Source organism: Furipterus horrens, unplaced genomic scaffold (genome assembly GCF_987537825.1).
Source record: "Furipterus horrens unplaced genomic scaffold, mFurHor1.1.pri manual_scaffold_2, whole genome shotgun sequence".
NCBI lineage: Eukaryota > Metazoa > Chordata > Mammalia > Chiroptera > Furipteridae > Furipterus > Furipterus horrens.
The window spans coordinates 164,067,389-164,092,293 of record NW_028327172.1 but is presented as its reverse complement, the minus strand read 5'-3'; the positions used below and the strand labels follow the sequence as shown (position 1 = coordinate 164,092,293).

Sequence of the window (24,905 nt, the reverse complement as noted above, 5' to 3'; positions counted from 1 at the left end):
CTGAGCAAGCAGAGCAAAGAATCTGCATGAAATTTTGTATTAAGCTTAAACACTCCTCTGCGGGAACTATTCAGATGATTAAGAAGGCTGCAGCTATGGACAACTGGTGATTGACAGCTTCATCACAACATTCCTGCTCATGCATCACATCTCATGCAGAGTTTTTTGGTGAAACACCAAATCACCCAGATGACTCAGCCCCTCTACTGCCCAGATTTGGCATTCTGCAACTTCTGGCTTTTCCCAAAACTAAAGTCACCTTGGAAAGAGAAGAGATAGCAGACCGTTGATGAGATTCAGGAAAACACGATGGGGCAGCTGTTGGTGATTGGGAGAACTGTGTGAGGACCCAAGGCGCCTGCTTTGAAGGAGACTGAGGTGTCACTGCCCTATGTACAATTTTTCTTCAATAAATGTCTCTATTTTTCATATTACATGGCTGGATACCTTCTGGACAGACGTTACATGTATAATTGTTAAGATCTGGTTCTCTGACTTTGGCATGTGTCAGAACCCTGGAGAGACTGTTAAAACACAAATTGCAGGGCTCTACCCCAAATAGGTCTGTGGTCAGCACAAGAATTTGAATTTCTAAAGGTTCCATGCAAGCAATGCTGATATTCCTGGTCCAGGGGCCACAGAACATTTACTGAAGGTCTACCATGTCATAAACAACAAGCCAGAAGCCAAGGGCTCAAGTTGCTAATGGGTGATAAAGTCTAGTGTGCCAAAAAGATATAATATAGATAATTTTGCTATACAGTAGATGTCTGATAATTCAATGACCCAGATACCCCAATGATTCAACTTCAGTCAAAGGTAGAGTATTATAGAACATCTTGATATCCTGAGATCTTAGTAGTCAAGATTGTTTGGATGAACTTCTATAACTGGCCAAGCAAATTTATCATTAACTCAAAAATCTCTCAAAAAATAGAAAAATAAAAGGAAAATCCTAAGTAAGTTAACCTCTCATCAACTACTGTTTATATAATAAAGTTTATTCAATGTTAGGAGTCAGTAAACAAAATATCTATGCACTAAACTGCCTTTCATCAGAAGCAGATGTCAGGACACTGTCAAGAAGGCATCAAACACTCTCCTACAACATCTGTATAGGCTACTGTTTAACTTTTGTTTCTCCTGAATCAACTCTAGATGGAGATGCTGGTAGAGATAATACTGATGAGTGTACTTACAAGCATTCAGTCATTCAACAAATATTTAGTGTGCAAAATTTGATGCTGTAGTTAATGTTCCAATGGCATATATAGCTATTACCAAATTTATAGGTTTTATAGCAGTTTTATGTCTTTTTTTTTTTTTTTTTTTTTTTTTTTTTTTTAATGTATTTAGCCTTGGCTGGTGTGGCTTAGTGGACTGAGCACCGGCTTGCAAACCTAAGTGTCTCTGGTTCAATTCCCAGTCAGGGCACATGCCTGGGTTGCAGGCCAGGTCCCCAGTTGGGGGTGCACAAGAGGCAATCACACATTGATGTTTCTCTCCTTCTCTTTCTCTCTCCCACCCCCTCTCTCAAAAAATATATAAAACCTTAAGAATGTTTTTAAATAAATAAATTAAATTAAAATGTATGTAGTATCCTATATTAACAATGAACAGGTTTTTTTCTTCTTTTAAAGCTTTAATTTTTTTAAATTTTTTTTGATATGGCAAAGACTGCTAATATTTACCAATAGCTATGCTCTACTTCTTTTTTTAACCTAGCTATAAAGCCTACACTTATTTTTAACCTCCCTCATACTAGCGTGAGGTTGCACGACCTAATTCTAGTCAATAAAATTAAGTGGATATAATGTGGACTCCTCCAGGTCTGACCCACAAACATCTCCAATGCATAATATTAATTCTCTTTTCCATCACCAGCTGAATGGACAAGATACCAAGGCTCTAGACAAACACGGAGCCACATGATAAAAGGAAACTGAGTCTCTGAACGGCTGAATAGAACATCTTTTCACCTCTTGCATCTGAATGAAAAATCAATTTTACTGTGTGAAGCCACTGCAGTGTGGATGCTGTTCCATACAGCAGTTAACCTGCCCTGACTAATGAGTGTTTCCATTATTTCTATTCATAAAGCAAATGTTTTAGAGAAAATAAGGGACATGAAGTAAATTACATATATTTGTTTATTTTAAGTTTCATACTGGTAAAAATGAGATATTTGGAGCTATCAATAGAATAATGTCTATTGGTCTAGAAAATGTAGCATGATCCCACCTGCATTGCTGTTTCAATAGAGACAAAGACTGAACGCCAGGGCCAGGCAGAGTAGAGATACTTCTCAATCAGAGAACTCAGGGTAACATGAATTTAAAATATGATGTATTAAATGTAAGTTGTAGAAGAATCATAATAAATTGGAAAAGTATCATTGAGTCATTTAACCAAACCTAAAAGAAATCTAGCTGTTTAGACCACACCGGTCATAATTTAGAGACAAGCAATTATTTATTTGGTCATTGACCATGAGGAAAGGAGTGCCACAGAGAGAAGGAAAGCAAGCAGCTTAGGGAGGCCAAGCTTATAAAGTCATAGCAAATGTCGTTTTCTCTCACACTGTCCCACCTTTTTTTCTTTCTGCAAGAGGACACAGAGAATTCAGTATCACAAGGTGACAAGTCACTGCTGTAAATGCAGACCAAAATTGACTGTGCTGACATAGGCAGAGAGGAAATCTGTGGCCAACATCCTAGCAGCTCACAAAGCACAAGGAGTTGTCACGACCCTGACACTGCATAATAAGTCCTGCACAACTCTTCACGGTCTGGGAGAGGGGAGAAATCAATGGCCAGGTCTCCCAGGCCTCATCCAGGATCAAGCTCTAGTTCTTTCCTCTTGTATAAGCCACTTGCAGATGATTCATTGAGATCCAATTGCCTCAATGATGGTCTGTGTTCCTGGGAATGAAAATCAATACTCATGTCAATTAATTTATTCTCTTTCCAGGGCTGAAGAACATGGGTATTCCCAATTCTTCTCAGACTTTCATAGCACCTTGCCTTCCCAACCCCACACACAACTGTTCTCTTTGTCTCTTGTCAGATACAAAAAGAAATAAGCTACTTCTTAAATTTTGGCTTCTATTATGTGAACATCTGTGAGCAAACAAACTGTGAATGTGGTTTTCATCTCTTCCCCTGCTTGGGACCCACATTTCACTTCTGACCCACTGAGGCCCAATGCACCTGGCAGAGATGAGTCAGTGCTCAGTAGGGTGGCTTTAAATTCATAAATGATTCAAAGGCAAGAAACAAAACAAGGACTCCAACCCTTTCACTGAGAGGAGACTGTATTTATGGGATTATCACCTTAGGCCACAATTCAGGAAATTATTTTTCAATCTCTAAAGAGCTGATAATGCAGGGATGAAATAATTGTTTCCTAAATATTATTAGAACACCCCTGTCATTTTCTACTTTAAGTCCACATTTGTTATCATTAAGAGTGCTACAGGAAGTTAACCGAAATGCCACTCTTAACCAAAATTCTAGTAAGCATTGTAAATGTAAACAAACAGAAAATTTAAAGCAAAACATCCTTATCTAAGAAAATACATTTCAAATTGCTGATGTAACATGAATATTTGAAGAAGTTGTTTTCCACAGTATGACTCTGGGGCCTTATTGCATAAATTGAGGAAGAACAGAGGTAGTCTTTTGGGATCTGGTCACCTTTCCCTTGTTTTAAGATAAATTTGAGGGTTGTTGAGCTGAGCCATAAATAAGTCACCCTAAATACTTGTAGAGTTGATAAGACTCACTCCTTTGCTTCTCAGGATGCTAAAACAAGACCTGAAAAAGAGACAGGAGGCGTTGGATAAGACAACAGAAATCACCTGTTCTTGAGGATGTTCCGTCCCCAGAAGAAGTGAAGCTGTCATGAAATGAGTAGCCTTAAGAGGGGTTAGATTCCAAGTAGCCACTCCCATTTATTGAAAGCTTCTTGTAAAAGAAGGTACTTTATTGAAAGAGATATGATTTGAATAAGAATCTCCCAAATTCAGGAGTAAGAACCTCCCAATTGTTCTTGCTCGTAGGGTGTCCACAGGCAGTTTGGCCACCTCAGGCTTGGAAAAATACAGGATTCAACAGGAGGAGGTGGGGAGCTGGCATGAGCAGCAGGCATGCAGAACAGCATTGGGACCCATGGACATCATCTCTACTCGCAGGCAGCACTCTTATAGTAAAAGCTGCCTTTCTCTTGGTTCCTTGCAATTGGTGTGTTTGAAAGTGTGAGGGGCCACACCACCCACTTGGGTAAATACAAAAGATACAAACCATTGGTAGAATCTTTACACATAATTCCCATTTGGTAGTGATTGTAAAAGAATCTCTGTGATTGTTCATTTGTTCATTTGTGCATACAATTTTTAAACACATAAATGTGAAGCACTGCTCCATGCCAAGCACTGCTCTTTCTGCTAAAGATATTTCTGTGAATAGATGAGGACCCTGTCTTCAAGATGCCTGCATTCTCATGAGAGGAACATGAGAACCCAAACGAGCTGATAAACAAAGGACCTGCTGATTGTGATATACACATTAAAGAAATTAAACAGTGCAGTGATAGAAAGAAACAAGGAAGACTCACTACAGATGGAGTGTTCAGGAAAAGGTCTCTCTGACATTTAGGGTGACATTTAAGCATTTAAGATTTGAGGCATGAGAAGAAACCAGCTCTGCAAAAACCTGCGGGAGAGCATTCCCCACAGAGACAAAGAAGAACAAGCTTTCAGGCCCCCGGGGAAGCAGAGCACTGAGCAAAGGCCAGCAGACCTGGAGCAAGGCTGGAGAGGAGGCAGGAGCCAGACCCTGCAGGGGGTGGGGTGAGTCCCAGTCAAGCATGTGCATTGTATTTTAAGGCAATGGGAAGACTTTGAAAGGTTTTTAAGCAAGAAAATGACACAATTTAATTTATGTTTTTAAAAGTTCTCTTTGACCACTATGTGAAAAATGTATTGAACAGGATAAGAATGGAAAGTTGTTACACTAAGATTCATTAAGTTAACCATGGTCTGTGCAACCAAGGTGTTCACATCTGATGTGACATGAAGGCAAGGGAATGAATGACAATGGTACATATGTGCTATGAGGTACATGTGCCCAAGGCACCATAGCAGTACCAAGAAGGAAAAATTGTTTGATCCTGTCACCTACTAAATTACACCATGTTCAAATAAAGTCAGATGGATATAGATGACATTACCTTGTATAATTAATACATTGATCTTCATACAGGAAGTAATACAATTGGAAACCCACTAAGTATTTTCTCAGAAACTGAAGACTCTATATATAAAGGAGCAAGAGATTTTGCTAGTGGTTCTCGAACTTCTAAAAAAGAGCCTTTTTCAATAGTTTACAGAAATTTGGTCTGGAACAGGCTCTCTTCTGCCAAATTCTTGTGTCATATTTTTCTGGGTATCATAACCCTAGACTGGTGATGACTGTTGAAAAACACCTTCCTGAGCACACAGGAAGATTTACTCCTCAGAATTCTCAGGCCTAGAAGTTTGATGAAGATGACCAAAGTCATTTTCTGTCTTAAGGAGTCCACAGAGCTGTAGCTGTTCTCAGGTCCACGTGAGCAGTGAGGATCAGTATGGGTTGAGAGCAGGGGAAGGAGGAGAGGGGACCTGTGGTTGAACTAAGAGAAAGGTGCAAAACCGGGAATCAGGAAGCAAGGATGCCTACTCTCATCTACTTCCTCGCTCTGCCCCTTCTAGAGCAGGGAGACTGACTCTGGGTGTGGCGAAATAGCCTGGCAGCAAAACAGAGAAGGGAAGGGGGCTGGCACCAAAGTGGAGGGGTGAAGTTTCCCCTTCCTTATCTTCACCATCTTTACCAGCTGCTGCTGGAGACATGATGATGAGTAGGAGTGGGCACAATGTGAAAAGCCCCGCTCTGGGAATCACAGCCTGTGTACAAAGCCAGCTTGGCCATGTACTTATTGTGTGGTCTTAGGTTAGCAACTGCTTCTATCTTTAGTTTCCTCGTCACAGAGTGAAGACAGTGTACCTTCTTAGCTTGGTTTTGAAGATCAAGTACTAGGTAAGTTGACTCTACATCTCCTTGCCCTTCTCTTCCTTTTCCCACTTGAGAATCTGCATTGGTCATAAACTTGATCCCTACAACAGAAAAAGACGTGGCTAGAAAAAGAGAGGCTGTGTGTGCTTTCTGCTGGATGGAAAGAGGGAACACAAAAGGGAGAAACCAATTTAAATCAGGTGCTCCTAAGTCCAAGATTACTCGTTCTGCTCAAAAATCACAAAGACATGCCAAAAATTCTCCAACCATTATTCTGACATTATTACCTGTCATTTCAGTTCCCCTAAAGCAAATTCTGTGACCTAGTTATCTATCTTATCTCTGATAAAAGATGAACAGATAGTCCTACCTTTGCAAATTTTCTTTTACCTTGCAATGACATTTTTTAAATTCCTCATTATTAGCAGTTTTTATAATGGGCATCAATATAAATTCCACATTAAGAATTCTCTTCCATAAGTTCATTTGATTAACCATCAGTCCTTTCATATTCCTTATGCCAGTGTCTGCAGCAATTTACAAAGAAACACAGTGCTCAAGTAGAATCCTGTTAGCTAGAGGGAATTTTCCACCGATAGTACAATTAGGCACATAGCTTTCATAGGTTCCCAGGGACCTCAAAGTATTTCCATGGCTCTTTATCCACAGTTCTCCTGGGATGCATTATCCTCAATTAACTGTTCAGTCTCACTGAAGTTGTGTTCTAACCTGGAATGGGCCCAGGTAAAATGCTTATTCCCTTTTCTCTGCCAGCAATGCAGCCTGGTGCACTGGGTAAGAGAATGGGGCCAAGAATGAAACTGTAGGTGTTTGAGTCTTGGTGTCACATTTACAAATGAGGCTGGGCAGGCTGCTAATGCAGTCAGATGGAGACAATATTAGCACCTACTTCATATGGATTGTTAAGAACAATGACCTAATTAATAAATGTAAAATGTTTAAAACAGTCCCTCTGCACATAATAAGCTCCCAATAAATGCTAGCTATTCTTATTAGACAATAAGGTGAAGAGCTTTGTGCCCTCCCCAATAGGGGCAGCTGCATATAGTAGGAGAAAACACTGTCCATAGGCCTGGCCAGGCACCTCAGTTGTTTAGAGTGTTGGCCCAATATGCCAAGGTTGTGGGTTTGACCTCTGCAGGGCACATTCAAGAAGCAACCAATGAATACATAACTAAGTGGAACAACAAAATGACACACCCCCCCACCTCTCTCTCTCTCTTCCTCTTTCTCTCTCTAAACTCATTAAAAACAAAAACAAAACAAAACACTGTCCATGGTCCCCTGCCGTGCCTTCCTGCAACCCCAAATTTCAAATAATAAATAATGTTTATTTTGAATGCCTGGTTCAAAATGAAATTTAAAAGTTCTCTTGTTAAGATCCCAGGCAAATACCCAAGCCATGAGTGTTTCCCACTGTCAGGGCAGCCTTCCTCGGGGCTCTCATCTCCTGCCCTCAGTAGAAGAGGCGGACAAGAATGGCAAGCCAAGGTGTGCTGGGAACGCACCCTCCCTGAGTGACAGCTGGAACTGTCAAAAGTGGTTACTGCTGGTGTGCACAGACCTTCTGGCAAAGCCAAGCAGAACAGAAGAGCTACAGTCTCCCTGCACACCTGTCAGCCTTGTCCAGGAACAGCAGAGAAATTTGCTCTTTTCTTCCTTCAAGGGCCCCAGCAAGCCCCAGCGCCTTCATTAATGCTCGCCTCTTCAGCGCCAGCCGGCCTGCCTCCTCACCCTCCTGGAACACATACTCTCCGGCCCATTCTTCCAAGAAAGGGATTAGCCCAATTAATCTCTGGACAAATGTCAAGGAGGCTGGGGGAGGGGGCACCTTTCAAGTGCCGTGCCCCAAACAGCAAATAAGGCCAGACATGTGCTGATGCCACACAGCACATGGGTGAGTTGAAGCAACTGCCACACAATGGTCCGAGGTCCTTTTAATCTCGGGCTTAGCCACCCAGGGGCTCACTTTCTTTGCCAGCCTGTCCTGACAAATCACAACATGAGGTGCTGGAGCTCCCTCTCACTATCTGGGGTGTGAGTTGTGACAGGAAGGGAGCTGCAGGATTAGGACCAATATTTGAGGCTCTCCCCTCAGCTCCCAGGTCGGCACTTCAGGCTTCTGTTCTTCTCTCCCAGGCTACTCACTTTCCCCACCGCCCGGCAGGCACTCACCTCCAAAGTGTGGTTTGAAAATTAAAAGTCCTAGACTTAAAGTAAGGACATCAGAAGGAAAAGCCACAGTGAGGGGAGCTGGGAGGAGGATGGGAGTGAATTATCATTATGCACAAATGATGATTACTTCCTGCCCCCTAAACCATAGGCTTCATTGGCCTCATCCACAAAACTTGAAGAAAGTCCTGAAAAGGAGGTGTCTTTTCTTTGCTCTAATTTCCAGAAAAGTCTCAACTAATTCACCCAAGGAAGTTACTATAAGTACCATAATTTGCTGGAATAGCGTTTTGCCAGTCCCAAAGTCATTCTCCCCTTCTCTCTCTCTCTCCCTCTCTCTCCCCACGCCCATCTCTCCCTCTCCAAGAAAACCTGGCTTAACCAGCAGGCTATTAAACAGCACTTCCACATTCTACAGTCCAATGACTTCGTAATTAATTTTCATGATGATGATCTGGAAAGATTTCTAAAGACCCCTGGACGATCCAAGAATCATCTCTCGTCGGCAGCCGTCCGTCTCGAGAGACGATGGTGTAGCTTCTTAAGAGTCTATCTGCACCGCCGAGAATGGCTATGCAGTCCGACTCGGGAGTGACACGGTACCTGTCTCCTCCCGTGTTGAATCGACATCTTGCGATGACGCTGGAGTGTCCTCTCCAGTGAAGCTGAAGCTACAGAGCCTGGGCAGGGTGATATGGAGGGTCTGCTGTTGCCCATGCAGCAGACCCCCCCTCTCTTCGCAGCTGAAGGGTCCAAGGGAAAGACGGAGTCAATACAGCTTGGCTTCAGGTGCGCCGCAGGAGTTGCCGGTGACTACAATGTCAAACCGCCTTAGGGACTCCGGCTCCGGATTTTCTGTCGGGGTTTACTCCCTTAGCCTTTCCCCTGAAGAGGTATGCCGCAAGGCAGCGGAGGTTTTTTGGAGTCAGAGTTTTCCTTCTCTGATTTGCCCTGACTGGAAGATCGAACCAGCGACACTTAGCTCGCAGGCCGACGCTCAATCCACTGAGCCAAACCAGCCAGGGTTTCTGCCACATTCTACTGGTCAAGAAAGTCATTAAGGCCAGGCCCTTTCAAGGAGAGGGGAATACACTTCAGCTCTGAATGGGAGGGGTGGCAAAACATGTGCAGTCATCTTGACTCTGATACCCCATTCCTTGCTTGGTACTTGAGAGAATCGATATCTGCAGGTGGTGTCAAGAGAATATAGAAACAGGCAGTACTTTTTTTGTCCTCTTCTTGTTCTGCTAGTTCTGTGGTCCTGTTGCTTTCTTCATCTCTACCCTACTGGTTATGCATATGCTTTGGGTAGAAGAGACAGACTGGGTGTCCGGTCCTGGCAATACCACTTATTAGCCATGTGACCTTGGGCAAGTTACTTAACCTTTCTACCTGTCACTGCTTCCTCTGTAACGTAGGGATACAAAGTTAACTAAGAAAAGTAATAACCAATGCTCTAGGTATGCAAAGTGTCCTATGAACCAGTCACTCTGCCAAGTGACTTACCTGAATTACCTTATTTAACCCTCACAACTGCTGAGTTGATATTAAGGGTTTTTTATTATAGTCTACTTTACTCAGTATTAGCAATATATATATATATGGCACCTCTAGTGACAATCAGAATATCTGATTAACATAAATACTTCATTTTTTGACTCTGTTAGATGGCAGAAGCAATCTACTTCAGGGTTACAATTATCTAAAATGCTTCTGTTCAGATGAGCTTTTGAAATGAGAATTTTTCTTAGCCTTTATAAAGACAATAGGACTCATATAACAAAAAGAATATACTAGTTTCAGGCAGCATCCTGTAATTGAACACATTAAAATTTCTGCAATAAAATATATGAATATTCTCCCTAAAGAGAACAAGAAAGAGCTCACATCACCTCAAGACAGATTTTGTTGCCACAGTACTTGAGGGCGGGTAATGTTTTGCCACCAAATGAATTAGGAAAGAAAATAGGTTGTTTTGTTTGGATTTCAGAATTTCAGATAAGCTATTGTGAACTTTACTTCAAAAAAAAAAAAAAAAACCAGTAGATAAAGAACCAAAATTCTCGCCCTGGTTCTGACTGTGTGATCTTGGGTAAATTGCCAAATCTCTCTGGTTTCAGGTTCTTCTACAAATTGGGCATCTACTACTACTGCCTGCTAAGCTATGTGGAAGTAGATGAGAAGATAATATGAGATAGAATTAGTCAAAATGTTTTCAATGCTTGAAGTGTTTAGCAAATTCAAGCTGTTTATTATCTTTTAAACATTATTTTAAAGATTGTTATAGTTTTAATTATAACCACTACATCCTGTTTGAAAGGTACAGTGTGGCCTGCCCAGGAAGGGACCCACTGAAATCTCTTTCTTGCATGCATCACTGTTGTTACTTCTTACACATCAATAAAGATCAGCATGTGCATGATGACCACACAATGGCAATGTTTCTCCAGTTTAAGCTACAAGAAATAACGAGAAGCTGCTGTGTAGAGTCACTGAGGTCACTGAACACCTGAAAGATCTTTTGTGTTTTAAACAAGGAAGCTGTCCAAGAGTCAACTTGTACCTAACCTGATTTCAAAACTTCTTAAAAATCTGCTAATGTCTCCCTTCCTGTGTTGTCTATGCAGAGAACACTAGGCTGGAGTGTGACCATCCAGGTGTTAGCCCCAGCCTGGCCTCTAATGGTCTGGGGGATCTAAGCTTAATCATAGCACCTCCTAGATAAGCTCTCCAAGTCAGCTGAACCTACCAAGACGTTGGACAGCCAGAGAGGGCTCACTACTGCTATCTGGTGACTCCCAACAGAAGAGTTTCTCCTACAGGATTCAAACGCTGGTTGTCTCCACCACATGCTTCTGGGTGGCTGGTGCAGTCTTAGCACTGATGTCAATCATGTGCTGCTGACATCAGCTCAACTGTGACAGCTGAGTCCAATGCCACCCACAGCTGACCCAGTAAGTCACATCAAGTCATATCTCCCTGCTTTCTCCTTGCCCTGAACCCCAGGGCACAGCCCATGACCTGCTTCTCCCTCTGCATCTCTTTATTCTCTTTCAATTGGAGGAGGCTCCATGGCTTAGTGATTTGTCCCATTAGCCATGGTTCTAAAAAATTAACCGTGAATGTTCTCTAGTGTCCGTGGCAACCTTTCTGCCAGGGAGCAATTATAACTATTAGCTATCTTCTTTGATGTTAACTTCCAGAAACAGAGCCTCACCAGACACTGAAATGCAGGGGGGTGGGTGTTCATAAGAAAAAAATAAATGTCCTAAATACTCTCTTCCATAGAGGAGGACACACCAAGTAATCTTGACTATGTAATAAAGCTAGTAATTATTCTCAGTAACTGAAGGGCATTCTGTTTAAAAACTCCAAGGTCTATGACATACATTAAAATGGCCATGTAAATGTACCAGGGAAAAAAGAACTGGACTTAGAAACTGAATGAAATTCTCAGGGAAAAGACATATAAAACCTATTATTATATTTACCATATAAAAGATATGCACAGGTTGCTATGGGAGATATAATGATGCAAGGAAGGCTTCCTAGAGGAGGTCACTTATTGATGTTCAGTTACTTAAACTCCCTGGATCTCAGTTTTCCCATTTTTAGTGGAATTTAGAATGAATTTATATACACTTATCTACACTTACAGTAAAAAATTCAACACATAGATATAAGTTGCCATAATATTCCTAGATGGATAAATAGTAGTCACTGAAACATGACCTGCTTGGTCTCTTGTACTAATATAGAAGCTAATGTTCTTAAAACCCTTTGTACTCAAATGTCCCACCAGGAATTTCTTGGTTTACGTCATTTCCAACTGTACTCCTGTTCGAGACATACCAGAGTCTGAAGATGGACCGATAACTGTCTGAGCAGCTTTGTTTTTCAGTAACTTCCAGCAAACAAGTTCTCCCAGGTCAAAGAACAAGCAGTGTTTTTAAACACGTTTTTCTTTCTCCCTTCCTCCCACTGTACAACCGTGTCTGGAATGCTCTAGGTCACAGTACTCTTTGGCTGGAAGAAGTGTTTTAAGATATTTTTCTTTTATTTTTTAGGGAGGGAGAAAGAAAGGGAGAGAAACATCAAGGTGCAAGAGAAACACGGCTGCCTCCTGCGCCCCCAACTGTGGACCTGGCCCACAGCCCAGGCATGTGCCCTGACTGGGAACTGAACCAGTGACCTTTTAGTTCGCAGTCCAGCACTCAATCTACTGAGTCACACAAGTCAGGGAAGGAAGAAATATTTTAGTGTTCAGAATCTGTACTGCACGTTCATATGTATGGTGGCAGCCCAACAGCCGAAGAAGAAAGCAATAAGGTAACTAAGGAGATGCAGTGGCTAGAAGAAGACTAGGGTAAATTTTTCATACTAAATATTCATCAAGTATTCACTCTGTACTAGGTGTTGTGGAGGATGATAAAGAATTAGAAATAGTTCTTCCCACAAGGATTTTGCAATCTGCTTGGAAGGACAAGACAAATACAATTATAGAAATTAAAGGGTAATAAAATGCAATATATCATGAAGTACAAAATAATGTGAAATATGCAGACTGTCATTAAGTTGAAAAGAAAACAAGTTATTTAGGAGGGCGTGGGGAAGTAGGAGGCACTCAGGCTCTGAAGGATGTGGAGCATTTATTTTACTTTATTTTTTAATTGACACATTAAACCAGATAAATTTATTTGATATTTTTAGAGCATTTCACCCCAAAGCAGCAGGATATACATTTTTTTCAAGTGCATTATTTACAATAGCCAATATATGAAAGCAACCTAAGTGTCTCTCTTATGATTGGATGGGAAGGATTTAAATGGTGGGGAGGAACAGGTTCTTCTGGTAACAGGACTAGCAAACATAAGAACACAAAGGTGATAAAAGGTGTTCTCTGCCCTCAAGGCAGTATGGAGACCAGCCTGAGTTTTGTGCAAGGCTATGCTAGGTTTGAGAACCTCCCTTCTTGGCTTATTTCTGACCCCAGGTGAAGCTGGGGCAGGTAATTACCTTATCCCTTGCCTGACCCTGTGCAAGATTCTTACCTTATAAGGATGTTCTAGAGATCTAATCATACTGTGAAGCCCAGTGGACTTGTAGTCACTCACTGTGTGATCAGTAAGCAGAAGGTGCCCCATTTTCTTTATATCTCATGATCTCAATCTCTGGTCAGCAGAATTGATGACTTTGGAATCTCTTAGTTGCTCTTTTTCTACTTCAATGGAAGTGCGGTGTGCTAAGCCACTTTGCACACTTCTCTGTCCTCATCAAAGAAGAAGGACTATCAATCAGTTTCCTGTAATAATATGGACGTTCCAAAGCAAGACAAAAAGTTATTTGGGTTGGATATTACATGAAAAAAAGAAAAGATAAAGTCACGAAGGCTCAAATGGAACCATTCTCAAGTTTCCTCTCCCCCCTCACCTCCTACCCCAGTCATGTTCAAATCTCATGATTTCTACCTCCACATCATCTCCTGCATCCACCTGTAGCAGTCAGTCACTTAGTTAAAGTTTTTGTTACCTTTCTTCTTAATTATCATGACCATTGTAATATATATTACATGCTACATATACAATCTATCATAACATTATAATAGTACCCTCCCTCCAAACTCTCTTTCTCACCTCTAAGTTCAACCAACACAATTTTACATATTTTTTTAACACAACGTCAAATTGCTCATTACTTTGATAGCTTGGCATTGCACCTCTTCCCCTACACATACACATGCAAGCACACACACACACAATACATACACCAAGGCTTAACATTCTCCACTGCTTGGTCTCATCTATCCATTCTTACTATTTAATAGGAGAGAACTCATAGGCTGTTTTTCTACTGCTGGCTTAGCATTTTATTTGTCCTTTTTTGAATGCCAACTTCTTCATAAGAAGAGTCTCTACAAGTAAATTGAGGCTACCCTAAGATTCCTTCAGTGTTTTCAAACCACAAACATTTTAACCTATGATTTATTCCTATGAAAAGAATCTGAAAATTAAGCCTAAAATTATGGTGAAGTCCAAACTCTTTGATTTTGTGTGGAAGTTAATAATTTAAGAGTATAGTAGTCCCTCTCTATATTGCAGTTCACTTATCACAGCCTCACTGTATCACGAGATTTTAAAAAATATTATATTTAATTATTTATCACAGATTTTTTGCTATATCGTGGGATTTTGCAGTACTGTATACATATGTTGTTAAAGTTATGTAGGTTTAAGAGTGTAGAATAAATGTAAGGTTCCTACTTCACGGGGGGATCTAGAATGTAATACCCGTGATAAGTGAGGGAATACTGTATCCTTATCCTGATTCTGAGTAAATTCAAGGTGAAGAATAAAGATCTCAATTTTCTATTTGAACTGAAACAAAGGGAATTCATCCTGGAAAAGTAGTCAGAACTTGGTGGTTTCATGGGTCTGTGGAGGATTTCCCAAAGAACCATGCTTTGGTGGACATGCAAAAGGGCACCTTTCAAATATGCTGCCTGAGAGCCTAATAATTCTGTCTGGAGAGATGCAAGATGTTGATCCTCAAACTCATACTGCAGTAAGTTATTAATGTAACTGAACTAAAACAAAATGGTGGTAAAACCCATCATGACACTGATGAACCAAAAGGAATCACCCCTATAATTGGGTTTCCCTTTTCTAGAGAGTTATGAAGGCACCATAGTGTAATAGCACAAAAAGTCTATGTGAGCACAGGAGTGCAAGGACTTTGATTTAATTAGTAGATTTATGATATTGATTTTAAGCTGACAGCTTAATATTGTGCTATATATCCTATATGGTCCTCACTTTACTCATATATTAAAAAGAACAGATGTAATTATACTGTACTCTCTGGGTTAGGGCTTAAATAAGAACACAGAGACTACATCACACATTTTAAATAGAGGGAACTTAACGCAGGGAAGTGGTTATACAGGTGATGGGACCGTAAACCAAATAGCAAGAAATGGGGTACTTTCAGAGATGAACAAGAGCAGAAAGTTCTACCATTCATTGGCTGAAAAGATGGAGAGAGGAAACAAGGCATGGGAGCCTGGGGGTGAAGTTACCAAGAGGAAACAGTTGAACCCTGTTCTGACAGTCCCGCATGAGCTGCAGGCAGTGCCTCCCAATGCCCAAACCCAACCAGGAACTAGTGGGCAGGACAGGCTGGGAAAGGCAGCTGCAGGAGTCAGTCCCCTTCACTACAGGGCAGAGCAGAGGGAGGCTGAGATAGGATCCAAGGGCCAGTGGACCCAAGACCTGCCCAAGACTCCATAGAATTATGGTGAGGATTAAACAAGGGGTCATATAAAAGTACCCATCACAAGGCCCTATACATAGTGAGTTTTCCATAAAACTTTGTTTGTTTAATAATATAGTGCCATGTACATGGAAGGGCTGATGACTCACAATGTAACCACACCTATAGATACAAAGTAAGGCTGCTTATTATTTTTATTTTTCAGGAAAAATTCTGAGAAACTGCACATGACTGATGATTTTCACAGAAACACTCAGTTAAATTAATTACTTGTCTGTTAAAGACTTAAGCTGACAGCTCTTTTTTCTAATGTGATCACTTCATGCAGAAACCAACAGCCAATTAAATCAGAACAAATGACTAGCTGATCTCTAAGGTGGCTTCTGGCTCTAAAATTCTAAGATTGCTCAATTACATCAATGATAAAATGATAAAAAGGATATGAAGTAACTTCTGCCTGAATCAGTATCAAAAATCTCAGATACACATTGGGCGAAGTAGATGGCAATTTAATTCCTTCACTTTCGAAGGAGCATTTCTCCAAGATGATTTACCTGAGAAGTACATTTTTTATACTGCAAACAGACCTGAAGAGACCTACAGTTTGTTTTAGGTTTTTTCTGTTCATGATGCAAACATTTACATGTTCTGGATATAATTCAGTGTGGATTTCTATTCATAAAGTGGCTGGGGAATATCTGGTGAATAATGATGCTCTCTACCATAAAGGATAATAATAATAATAGGTCTTACCTAAGTGGCATTTATAATTTGTGTCTGACATTTTTCTTAACACTTTATATGTATAAGCTCATTTCATTGTCCTACAAATTTATGAGGTAGGCATTGTTATATTCAACACTTTACAGATGAGGAAAGTGAGGCACAGAGAGGTTAAATAACTTGCTTATGGTCACAAAGATTGTAAGTGGGAGAGCAGGGATCCAGCCTGGCAGTCTGGCTCCAGAATCCATGCTCTTAGCTATTCCAACAATGAAGATGACAAGCCAGGCTCCCCTCACTTCTATGAGCATGCCTTTCCTGACGGGCTCCCACCTACCCCTCCAACCTTAACTTTTCCATCAATCCCTTTTTCCCCCATCCAACCACCAACAGCCTCCATTCACCCTCATTCCCACCATATTCCCTCCCACAAAGCCCCTGCATGTTTTTTTATTCCCTTTGTCTGGAATGCACTTTTGTCCCCATTCACTTGGTGAAGCTCTTCTGTCCCTCAGATCTCCAGGCAAGCTTTTCCTGCTTATCTTAAACTTGGATTATAGACTCATCTGGTACAGAACACTTCTTTTTTTTTTTCAAATTCTCATTAGAGCTACAATTCGACATTTTGTTTACATGAATTTGTATGATCAGCTTCCTGGAGCATCCTTAGTGTCTGGAACATAATGCATACTCAATAAACACTTATTAATTGATTAACATCTGTCTGCTCCCTGGACTGGGAGCTCCACGAAGGAAGGAACCATGTCTGTTTCTGCTTCTGTTATATCCTCAGCACCCAGTTAAGCGCCTGACGCATAGAGATATCTACTGAACAAATGCATAAACCAGAGCACAGTTTTATTATCTCTATGGCAGTTGAAATTTCCTAATACCTGTTTAAAAAAATAAACTTCTGATTCTGCTAATTTCCAAGTAAAAATTCAATATTACCAAGAGACAGGGATTCCACCACCTGTCCACGTGGCCCTCTAATGGAGGATGCAGAACCTAGATTTAGGAGGGGGTCTTGTAAGTTCACCCATGACCTCCAAAACTGGCCCACTTCCCTGAATGGGAGCTCAGAGGTCCACATCAATGTGAATGATTTTGCACCCTCTAACTTGTAGTTCTCTGACCCCACTCCCACTACCATCCTTCACTCCTCTGCTATCTACCTTAGACTACCCACTCATGTCTAACAAGTGTAATTCTGGGGAAAAAAAGAAAAGCAATTACCAGAAAGGGTAACAACTTCCCCAGATAACATTGGACAACTTTATTTTATTCAAGTAAAAACTACAATAAAGAAGCTTCCTCCTTTGATGGTTCAGAGAATTGTTTCCTGTGTCTTTGGGACCTGTCACCATCATCACAGCTAACTTCCTAAAGCTATAATCCACCTGCTGTCACTGGGCTCACCCTTTACAAGTGAAAGAAATCAAAATTGTCCCTCCACCTCAATTTGCAGGATAAAGCGATCTGCCTTTCCCGTATCAGCAGGAGGCAGAACTTGGTCACTCAGGGTTTGAAATGACCCCTGACCTCTGACCCAAAGGCGCAGGGCTTGGAACTCTGGCATTCCAGTTTGGAAAGGGGGCTGACCTCTGGCCTGGAAAGCATGCAGCCCCCTCTGGCAGTCACCAGAGTCAGTGATCAGGGCAGATTCCTGTCATCCCTCTCTCTTCTTTGAGCAAAGACTGCCTTAGAAATCTCCAGGTTTGGAGTTTTTAGCAAAACCCTAGAATGCAGTCTTTTTATAAAAGAGGTGGGGGGGAGGGCTTTAAATAAGCCATATATAAAAGTGCAAATACTATATAATTTCACTTACATGAGTTACCTAGGGTAGTCAAATTCATAGAGACAGAACGTAAAATGGTGGTTGCCAGGGATTAGGGAAGAGGCAATGGGGAGTTATTGTTTAATGGGTATAGAGTTTCAGTTTGGGACGATGAAAAAGTTCTGGAGATGGATGGTGGTGATGGTTGCAAAACAATGTGAATGTAGTTAGTACCACTGAATTATATACGTAAAAATGGCAAATTTTGTCATGTAGCCCTGGCCAGGTAGCTCCATTGGTGAGAGCATCATCCTGATATACGAAGGATGAGGGTTTGATCCCTGGTCAGGGCATATTCAAGAATCAACCATTGAATAAATAACTAGAACACCAAATCAATGTTTCTCTCTTTGTGTTTCTCTCTGTCTTTGTCTCTCTGTCTCTCTCACTCTCTCCCCCTTCCTCTCCCTTTCTAAAATAAATAAATAAAATTTTAAAATATTTTATATCATATATATTTTACAAAAATTCAAAAAACAGAGGCTTCATAGGGCTTGGCCTGGGCAATTTAATATCTTTTCAATCCTTTCCTACATTTGCTGGTCAGCAGTTCCTAAGATTAAGACAAATAAACAATTTTCAAGTCCTTTTCTCTTGAGCAATTTCCTTTGTCATATTTCTACTACCTCTCAATATGGGAACTTAAACATGATGATTTTCTTATTAATCAGACTACATTTCTCATCCAAATAAACCCCAAATTCAGTAGTTTCGAATAACAAAATATTGTTTCTTCTACCTACATATCAATAGTGAGTCCATAAGAAGATTCCATCAGGGATCAGGGTTGCTGAAGCATCCACCAACCCTGCTGGCAGGAAAGGCAAAACACACAATGGATTAAAGCCTCTGCCCAGGGGTGAAGCTCTTCTCCTGCGTGCACACTTGGTTGGTCAAAGCAGTCTCAAGGATACACTTAGGTCAAGGGGATGGTGAGGAAGTGCACTCCTACCGTGGGCCTGGAAGGCAAGAGACCTGTGGAACACCCTCGTGAATCCCATAATGCCTTTCTAGTCATTATAGCCTCACTGGGTTTTACACATATCTTTGTATTATTTCCAAAATTCATTTAAGCTAAAATTTATATTATAGTATACTATAAATATATATCATTAATGATATAAATTATAGAATATATTATAGTCAGAAGGAAACAAAACCTGGTCTCTGCATCAAAAGGTATCCCCAGCGTTTGGCCACGTGCATCTTTCCCAGAGTTCAAGGACAGTAATGTGCAGGCTGCTCCGCCAGTGAATGAGGAGGATCACCACCTCTTCCCATCACCTTTTCAACTTCATTCTGTCTTTAAACCCAAAAGTTAGAGGAGCCCACAGCATAGAGACATGTTGCTTGCTACATGCTTTGTTTCAAGAGGTAAAAAAACTGAGTCTTGGCTTCAGAGGAGTAAAGCTTTAAAAGGAAATAAACTAACCTTGAGATTTACTTATTCCAGATTTTCTGGTCTCTGTAGACTGAAAAGTTGCAACTGATTTTAGAGGTGCTAGAGATTCCTTAAATCCACATGGACAGGTTTCACCCACTGACATTTTGAGTGCAAGTGCAGAGCCCCAGGTGAGAATCCCATCTAGGGCAGGGCAAGCTCAGACAGCAGCTAAGCCCAAGCCATTCATCAACATGCACTGCACTGACCACTTCTTAGAGGTTGGCATTGTGCTAAATGTTCAGAACACAGTTAGTAGAAGACATGCACGTGGGTATTCAAATGCAGATTAGCCAAAACTGCATTTGCTGTCCTCTCTGTTTATTACTTTGGAGTAAAATAGTCAGTGCTGGAAAAACTCAGGTACCATCATGTCTTCATCCAAGCATCCATGTAACTGGAGGCGAAGAAACCCTGACTGGCCCTCTTTCATGACTTGCTAATGATAGCTTTGGGAAGATTTTCAAGTATCTCTGGCAGATTGAGCAAAATGTTACAACCACCATTAGCTAAAACAGAAAAAAAAAAAACAGTATACAGTATAAAATTGAACTTTCAGTGCTGACAAAATAGCAGCGCTGATGGTATGAGTAAGCCGCGGAGCATATTCGGCAGCTCTTAATCTGGTTTTTATTGTTGCTGCTTCCTTCTTGTGATTAACCAGAATGAATAAAGAAACATCTCAACCCCAGATTATAAAGTCAGCTGTTGTTTGAAGTTCATGTATGTATTAGCAATCAACCTCTTAGAAAAAGGCTCATTTTTAAATAAATCAACAATAAAAAAATTACTCATCATTAAAACTACTAGGGTTCAGATTCTAGGGAAGGATAAACTAATGGACTGAAAAGCAATCAAAATTGAATTATTTTATCCTGGAAGTTTATATAAACCAAGAGCAGTAACTAAGTAATAAAAGTGGTTTTGAAGTCCCAGTTCTAGTTTGAGTCCATGCCTTATCATTTATTAGCACAAGGTAATGACCACATCATAAGACCACATTAAGTCTGAATTTCTTCACCTCTAAATGAGAAAAACAGCATTACTCCCTGTAGAGAACGTGAAGATGAAATGAGATAATCCATCCAAAGCCCTTAGCAGAATGCCAGGTCCATAGCAGTGCTCGGTGAAGGTTGCACATTATCATTGATAGTATTTGATAGAATTACAAGGAAATGAATTCCTTGACTAAAATCAAATCATGTCTTAAAAATTGCCTGGATGTGCAAGATGCAGAAAGACAATGCAAACCTGACTGACATTCTCTTTTCTAAGCCCCCTGTGGCATAATTTTCTGGTTTCACAGTCTATCATCTGGAGATCTGGGGTGAACGACTTGATTTGGTGTCTATCTTGATATGCACTGAAAGCAGTGGGTTTTGTTCACAGAGATTACTCTGTTACTTGAACTCCAGGGAGAATTAGTGAACACATTGCTAATAAAGCTGTACTTGGCCTCCAGGCTTCCTGAGCATCTCTTAGTGTTTAAGAGAGGGGGACCGTAACATACCTTGACACAAATGGATTAATGACAAGAATAAATCTCGGAAGAGATTAAGTGTTTTCTGTGGCCTCCCCTACTGACTTGTAGCTGATGGTGTTGCTGCTTTGTAAATGGAAAGACCTGTATTTAGATATTGATTTCCAGTGTCCTCTTCCTTTTAACTAATGGTGTCACTAAAACAGGTCCTTTCACCTGGCCCAGTGGCCTGAGAAATCCTTAGGCTTCTTATTAGTTTGTATCTCTCTACCTTTGGTGCTTTGCTTTGTCTACAAATTAGAATCACTTAGAGAGTGTTTGAAAGTCCTGATGTATAGGCCACATCCAGACCAATTGAATCTGAGTCTCCCACAGGGTGTTCTAAAACTCATCAGATAATAATATTGTACAGCCAATATTTAGAACCACTGTTGGACTAAACAATGTAGATAGCCCTATGTCTAATAGTACATTGAGAAAACTAACAACTAAGCCTAAATAGAGGTCCATAAATCAATTAATCCTGAAGATTTACCTAACAAATTGACAAGATAGTTGTTGCCAACAATCAAGTTGTACACACACACACACACACACACACACACACAGACCCTTCTGCCTGCCCAGTCTGCTATGACTTCCACCTGGCAGAGGTACCCTGTCCTTCCCTCCCCTCAGGAACTATACTGTTCGCACCTATCTCATACCCTAGCATGACGGTTTAAGAGATTAAGTGACTCCTCACATGAAAGACAGAAAAATAGGCAGCAAGGCAGTTTCTTCTGGCTACAGTAGATGAGGGCAGAGAGGCCAGAAAGTGCACACTCCAAAAGTCACATAAGAGCAGAGAGGAAATTAGAAGGAAAGCCAACTCCTTCTATATTTGCTATGGGAAGACTTCAAATAAGCAACATCACGTACCTTGTGAAATGAGAGGAGAGCTTTTACACGCTATTTTTTTTCATTGTTTATGCTATGACAGTTGTCGCACTTTTCCTCGCTTTGCCGCTCTCCACCCAGTCTGACCCCCACTTTCATAATCAGTCCCCTCACCACTTTCTTTGACTAGTCCCTTCATCTTCTTTCAAACAGTCCCTGCCTCCCCTCTCCTCTCTTTTAGCTGTCCGTCTGTTCCATGATTCCATGCCTCTGGATCTATTTTGGTCATTAGTTTATTTTATCCATTAGGTTCCTGAGAGAAGAAAGATTTTAACTTAAACTCATATTTTCAGGACTCCAACTTGATAAAGCTTGGAGTACACTTCATTCATGTCTTATTTTTCAGCTTTCAGACTCCACAAGGTTACTAAAAGCAATGGAGTCCCTACATTCCTACCTCTGAGCCACAGACAATCACATCAATTCCTTTGTTCTCTCTGCTCCAGCTCAGAGTCTAACAACCTGGATTTGGCCTGTACCACCCTTCAAACCAGTTTATTTGCATATATTTGCCTGGTTGAAATTGTCTTTGTAACTTCCCTGGCCCAGTTCTTAGCAACAGTGTCTCTTGCTGTGACAAGTTAAGAATCATGAGACAGACACAGACCTTGTATATTGACTCAGCCTATAGTAGTCAGAGTTTGGGCACCTGCTTCAAAGGCAGCAATGGGTGGGAGACAGGCAAGTGCATGGTCAAGTAAAGACACCGGCCAAGAATGGCCTTGGACCTCCAGTGGTTGGTTGGATGATTGAGCTTACACAGGCATAAATGAAAAACAGCTTCTCTTGGAAGAAAGTCTTAATTTGAACATATGTGTAACAACAGACTGCCATGCCACAGGAGCGGGACCCTGCTTAATTTTTCCCCGAGGACCCCACAGAAGACATGAGAGTTTTCAGGTTTGGGAGTCAAAGCCCTGAGGGTTTACTGACCATGACAGATGGTCATCACCATACAGTCAACAGCACTTCTGCAGCCTCCTGTGCTTCCTCGTCTGCAGTGCCCACCCGTCCCTCACTGCCCCTCCCCCATTTGGCTTCCTTTTATTCCCAGTGCTTTTTCAAGGTTTGTCATCACTAGGCTGACTTGAGGATATAGACAAGATATGTTTTATTTTTAAGATTTAGAGACTGTGCTTTAACTCTGAAGTCCCTTTAATAGGTAAATGTTGGTCTAATTTTATAAAATTTAGGCCTATTATTTACCTTTATTCTTATAAGACTAGCTGCCCTTGTTCCTCCCCCCCTGCAAAAAAAAGGTTTTTTCTCTAGCCTAGTTTCTTTCCCATTTCCTCTGTTTGCCCTTTCTACCTTTCATCTCTAGCACTTGGTTACTGTAACCAGCAATTTGTTTTAACAATGGTGGGAGTATGTTTTCTTACCCTGTTAGATATTAGGTGTTCTTTTTTCTTTAATAAATTTCCTCTCTGTGACTCAGTTTCCTCATCTGTAAAATAGGGGTAATAAAAGTGTAGCTCAGAAGGCTATTGTGAGGATAAGCAAGCTAATTTATGTAAGAAACATAGAATAGTAGAATAGTGCCTATATGTAACAAGTGCCAAACAATGTTAGTTGTTATTTACAGTATGTTATTGCCTTAGAAATACAAGTGGGGTTAGAGGACAGTGGAACAGTGGAGAATAGGGAAACCACAGCATTACTTTGCATTTCTCTCTTATAAATATAGTCCACCATTTTCCTGGATGAGAAGTTTAAAATTCAAGACATATTTTGGATTACTTCCCCATAAATCCATTAATAATTATATGCAAGTTGTCCACATTTTGGTAGTTTTCGGTCCCCTTCCTTTTCCCTAGAGAGACTCACCTTGTGCTTTAGACCCCTGTGCATGGTGGTTCCTTTGCTGAAGGTGCTCACAGTCATCAGAGCATGCATCAAAGTCTCTCCACCTCTTGAATGCTGTGCATGTCTTCTGACCCACCAACATTTGAAGTGACAACTGACTTCCTAGCTGGACATCTGCTTTTGCTAATTAGAGACCTTCTGTTAGACACTAGCACCTTCTAAAATGTGCTCCTTCAATCCTTTCCATCTACATAATTTATGGCCTGTCCATAGCCTCCCTCACACTGGGTGCTTTCCTGTGCCCTCTCTTGGGCTAACTCTTCATCTTTTAGATGGTTTTTTTTCCCCATCTACTCTGATGACCAGCTGCCCTCTGCCAGCTGGCCCCAAAGGGCTGTTCTCCAAACACCTGGCTGTTTGGAGAAATGAACACATTTTCCCAGGGCTTGTAATAGGCATTTAAACAAAACAAAACAAAACAAAACAGTGGTCAGATGTTCCTTTTCATTTTCTCAATGGCTAAGCCAATTGCCCCTTTTTGTATAGTTTAGGAAAATCAGATCCAAAAGATCCACCTTCAGCCTCTAAGAATAATAGGCTACTGATCAGACTTAGGGCACAGAACATTCTAGATACTTTTCCATCTTAATTTAAGTGAACTTAACACTATTCTTTTTCTGCCTATGATCTATTTAATGAATACCCCATTTTATCAGCAGCCAAATATGCCAGCAGTCCTTCATGTCATGTCTGTATAGTGTCCTTTGTGTCTCAGGCACAGTGCGAGGAACTAGGCATAAGCTAGACATGGCCTCTGTTCACATATAGCTTATAACACTATCCTTGGCCACCACGTAACTATGAGAAACGAGAAACAAAGAAACTTCTCTATTTTGAATGTGCATTAGAAAAACTTCTGTACAAAAACTCCTTTTTCTGAAATTAGACTTAAGGTGTGGAGGTATGATTAATATATTTAGATAAGGGTTTTTATCTAATGATGTTTGCATCCAACCCTAAAGGTAAATCTAATCAAATTGGGGGAGGAAGGGTGTAGTATTACATGCAGCAGGCCACAGCTTCTGACTCATTGTGAGTAACCCCAAAAATTAATTAAAAACTTGGGATTTGGAGCCAAGGGGCATGTGGCTTAAAATCTTAGCTCTG

At 40.9% G+C, this 24,905-nt stretch overlaps 1 protein-coding gene and 1 long non-coding RNA gene across 3 annotated transcripts in view; both read right to left on the bottom strand.

Moving 5' to 3' along the window:
* The window catches only part of RASGEF1B (RasGEF domain family member 1B), a 565,627-nt gene that overhangs the window by 247,169 nt on the left and 293,553 nt on the right, over positions 1-24,905 (bottom strand). The gene's annotated exons all lie outside the window — the stretch shown is intronic.
* LOC150019868 (uncharacterized) lies at positions 2,137-24,043 on the bottom strand. The gene is made up of 4 exons (XR_016509089.1): positions 23,760-24,043; positions 23,315-23,379; positions 13,295-13,545; positions 2,137-2,921 (listed from the first exon to the last, which is right to left on the bottom strand). It is a non-coding gene; the product is annotated as an uncharacterized LOC150019868 (long non-coding RNA).